This window comes from Cebus imitator, unplaced genomic scaffold, assembly GCF_001604975.1.
Source record: "Cebus imitator isolate Cc_AM_T3 unplaced genomic scaffold, Cebus_imitator-1.0 Scaffold2177, whole genome shotgun sequence".
Lineage (NCBI taxonomy): Eukaryota > Metazoa > Chordata > Mammalia > Primates > Cebidae > Cebus > Cebus imitator.
Genome location: NW_016109492.1, coordinates 1 through 4,786, shown reverse-complemented (window position 1 = coordinate 4,786; position 4,786 = coordinate 1). Strand labels below are relative to the sequence as shown.

Here is a 4,786-nt window from a genome sequence, read left to right as displayed (position 1 = left end):
AAAAAGCAATGATTAGGCACAGCCACAGAGCTGCTCCCAGGTCCACATAACTGAGGACTGAAGGGGATGCAGAAAGTGATCAAAGGCAGAATGAGAAAATTGAAGCAATGGCAGCCATTGGTGGTGAGGAATAATGTGTCATTGATGACTGTGCCAAAATATTTTGCATTGGAATTAGCGACGATATAAAGGACCCCAAATGGACACTTTGCTTGCAAAGTGATGTGACCAAATGAGTACCCAGGTACAACTCCGCCTGTCTATCAGTTGAATGCTCATTGGCTTAAAGGACAAGAACTTGTCCATTTATTGGAGATCCTTGAGGAAATATATATGTGGCCACCCCATCTGGTTCAGCGAGAGTACCCTCTTTGTGTCCCTGGGATCCAGGCCAGGTTTATTTTCCTCCCAAAGTATTGAATGAGAAAATGACAGAATACTGGTGAAAGTATCTTTACCTGTAAGTGGAGAAAATAAGAGATGTTCCAATACAAAAATCTCAGATGACAGAACCAGGCTCACATGTAAAGAAGGAAACTGAAGAGGAGGATGTTGAATGTGAAGATGATCTCATTTTTGCAGGTCAGCCAGAAAGTTTGGTGAAAGCATTGCATTTTGATATCAGTGAAAATCAAACAGAAATAGAATTATCTCTGATTGATCATGGCATTCCCGTTACAGACTAAAGAAGTACTTTGCAGGCAGACTTGGCTCCAGTATTTTGTCCCAAACAGGTGAAAATGTTTCTTTCCAAATTGTATGAGAATAAGAAAACAGCCAGGACCCCCCACAACATCTGTGCCTACAGAATACATTGTGAGGATAAACAGACCTTCTTACAGGATTGTGAGGATAATGTGGAAATAGCAGCTGGTGGGCATTTTCATTTCATGGAGATTTTAAATGTGAAGAATATCATGGTGGTAGTGTCACGCTGGTATGGGGGGATTCTGTAGGTCCAGCTCACTTTAAACATAACTGTGCCAGAAACATACAAGCGGAGAAGAACAACACACATTCACCTGAAGAATCATCTAAGGCTTTGGAAGAAAACAAAAAATGTTCATCACTGGGTAATGGATTAAGTGAAAATCTGGGAGTATCCACCTGCAGTTATGTGCTGAGGTGAAAATTCTTCCAACGTATTTGTTAGTGTAAATATTGTGCCTCGATTTCTGTTGCAAATTGGTGATTGTGAAATTTTCAAAAGCGATTTTCTGGTCTCTGCTTCTTTGTCTAATTCTCATAATATAAAGCAATAAACATGGATGGTCAGTGATCTCCTTCCACGCCAGAAAAAAAAAGCAATGATTAAAACTCTAATCTCTCTGACCCTAATCCCTGCCTGTATCACTAAACTATGATCTAAAGGAGAAAAGCAATTTTAAAGCACGTATAATATCTTGGCAGTTAATAATCAGCCAGAGAGAAGCTTTTACTAATGAATGTATTCACATTTTGTTGTTTTTATTTTCAATCAACCAGTTTTCACAGTAAGTTTAGAAATTGTATGGAGAGCTTCTAATTTGGGGTTTCAAAGAGAGAATTAAAAACTGGGACTACAGAGATAGGAGTCTGCAATTAAAGTCATGAATATGTTAGCAAAATACTACAAAGTGCGGTAGTAAGATTGTTAATTGTAGTGTACTCTTTGCTGAGGCAGCTGAATGATCACCAGTCTTGAGCTCCGGCTATGAGCAGTCCATTGTGCCAGACAGCAGGACTGTCAGGATTAGTGCAACGTTGTGTGGCCAGGAGAAGCCATTTTGAGCAGGGCTATATATCATGTTTTTCTTTTGTTGTCTTCCTTTTATTTTTGTTCCATGTAATGTTTTGATGACAGTTTTCTGTATTTCCTGCTTTTCCTTCTTTTTATTTCTTTTCTTTAGACCTGATTTCCAGCAACCTTATCTTTTAATCAAGCTTATTATATAGACTTTTTTTTTTTTTTTTGAGACAGAGCCTTACTCTGTCACCCAGGCTGGAGTGCAGTGGCGCGATCCTGGCTCACGGCAACCTCCACCTCCCGGATTCCAGTGTTTCTCCTGCCTCAGTCTCCAGAGTAGCTGGGACTACAGGTGCGTGCCACCACACCTGGCTAATTTTTGTATTTTTAGTAGAGACGGGGTTTCTCCATGTTGGCCAGGCTAATCTTGAACTCCTGACCTCAGGTGATCCAACCACCTTGACCTCCCAAAGTGCTGGGATTACAGGTGTGAGCCGTCACCCCCGGCCTTAAGAATTTAATTCTATGCCCACAGTTCTTGTGCATCTGAATATCAGGTGGATGATGTTAGAGTCTGTGAAGCCAAGTGACTTTTCTCAGATCTCAAGCACCTTCACCTTTCTGTCAGACTGGATAGGCTAACCTCCACTTCCTTCTTACATTGGGCCGAGTTTGCCCTTCTGTTTGAACGGTTCCTACCATTCTCCCTGTCTCTTCTTTCTCTTTTTGTCCTGTATCTCTTGTTCAGCCATCTTTTCTTAATATATATTCTTTCACCAATTCATATTTGCCCACAATTCACATGCCTTCTACTTATAACCAGCTCTGCCATTAATTAACTATTTGACCTGATCCTGAGCTGATCTCTGGGCCTCAGTTTTCTCATCTGTAAAATGAAGCCATTAAATGAGGTAACATCTTCTTGTCATTACATTTCCCTCCACCTCATCTTTCCTTTGTTTTATAGTTTTCACTCTATTCCCATTCAGTTTTCTCGGTACTTCTTAATACAGTCTTCACTTACCCTTCCACCAACCTTCTGTTTTACTCAGTATGGAATGAAAGAGATATGATGCTATAATATTCTGTATTCCCACATCTTCCACAGTCAACTGATTTTTAGCTACCTTAAATATGATGATACCAACATTAGTTTTAAAACCCTGAAAACCCAGGCTCCTTTGGGTTTTCAGGGTTTTAAAGCTTTTTTCCTTTGCCCTATGCATATACTGCATTTTACATGCTATATTGTGAATCTTTCCTTGCCATCTGCTTATAAAGCTGCTGATCCAGTTATAGGATTACATCTCTTGGATTTCCTAATATGAGTTTGCCTGCTCTTTGATGCTTAGCAGGGTCATCATTTTATCATGCAGATGGTCTTCTTTTTGATCCTTTTTCAGAGGCCCTCCTTGGAGCCTCTTTACTCTGGATTGATGTGAAATAATTTTTGCTTTTTATTTTCAGGTTTTGTCTTGACTTGTGTTGCTTTTGGCATTTAGTATTTTATTCTTGCAAGCGTTTCCAGTGCTGGAGATAGGGTACAAATGTATTTGTTTACTGACTTTTTTTTTTTTTTTTTTTTTTTTTTTTTTTTTTTTTTTTTTTTTTAGTGTCTACTCTATGCCAGTGATACTCTAGGCACTGGGGATATAGCAGTGAACAAAACACTGACCTCATGGAGTTTACATTCCAGGGGAGGGAGAGATAGATGATGGACAAAATAAATAAAGTATATTGCCTGTCAGATGGTCAAGGTCAAGTCCAACTGGGAGCTGGGCAGTGCTGGAGAAAGGGATTATAACTTTAAATGAGGTTTATTTTTTTTTTAATAAAGGCATAAAGATGGTCCTGAGAAAGGCTTTCATTATATTGGGTGGCTAAGTTATAAAAGATGCTTAGCTTGGAAGAAACTTTTGAAGAAGAGATTTGTGGAGAGGTTTGGAGAGCTTAGAAGGTTTTCTTTTTTATTATTTGTAAACTAAAACACAGAGGGACAGTCAAAGAAAAACACAATCGATTATCAAACGTAAATTATATTAACTTCCTTCAAAGGCCATTTGCCATGTTATCTTCTGGAAATCAGTTAGAGACGTCTCATAATTTGAGAGAAGAATGAGAAAAGGCTAAAAATAAATGAGAATTATTCCCACTGGTAAAAAGAAGGTCAATGTTTGTTTTAACAAAGAATGACAATTTGCTAGGGAGAGGGTAGGGACAGGTTGTTCTCACAGTTCACTGAACTAAAAGACAGAATGGATCTAATTGAACCTGAAAGATTTTAGGTAGAACAATTTAAAATTTGTGCAAGGGAAAACATTTCCCTGGAGATTCAGTAATAAGGTAAAAGGAAAGGCCAGACTTCTGAAATACCCTGGGCTTCTAACCCCTGGATTAGAGAGAAATTAAAGTAGAAATGAAAGTAAATTTTAGCAGAAAGCAAAGCAAATTTTAAAAATAGCTCTCATAAATAAGGACTCTATTTTTTTAGGTTACTAATGCAGAATGACTGCAAGAGAAATCACTGCTGGGATGCTGGGAGACAAGAAGGGCTGAGGAAATGGTGCATGTAGTCTCCTAAGAGGGATTGCAGGCTTTTGACCCACGATCAGGGGAATCAGGGGATCACACCCTGAGACTAGCACAGGTCTCTTCCTGTTTTCTGAAGATGTTCAAGCAAACCAGGTTAACTCCCTCAGGGCTCCAAACCAAAATTTCTCTCTTACAGATGGGGAAATGAAACCAAGGTTACCAAGAAAATCTTTCAAAAAGCAATGATTAAGCTGGGTGTGGTGGCTTACACCTGTAATCCCAGCACTTTGGGAGGCTGAGGTGGGCAAATCACTTGAGGTCAGGAGTTCAAGACCAGCCTGGCCAACATGGTGAAACCCCGACTCTACTAAAAATACAAAAATCAGTGGGGCGTGGTAGTGCACACCTGTAGTCCTAGCTACTCAGGAGGCTGAGGCAGGAGAATCACTTGACCCAGGAAGGCAGAGGTTGCAGTGAGTCAAGATTGTGCCTCTGCACTCAAGCCAGGGCAGCTGATCAAGACTCTGT

The 4,786-nt window shown here is 39.7% G+C and overlaps 1 pseudogene; it reads left to right on the top strand.

Annotated features, from left to right (window-relative positions):
- The first annotated feature begins 63 nt into the window (after positions 1–63).
- On the top strand, positions 64–1,129 carry LOC108299130 (annotated as a pseudogene).
- Positions 1,130–4,786: the final 3,657 nt, after the last annotated feature.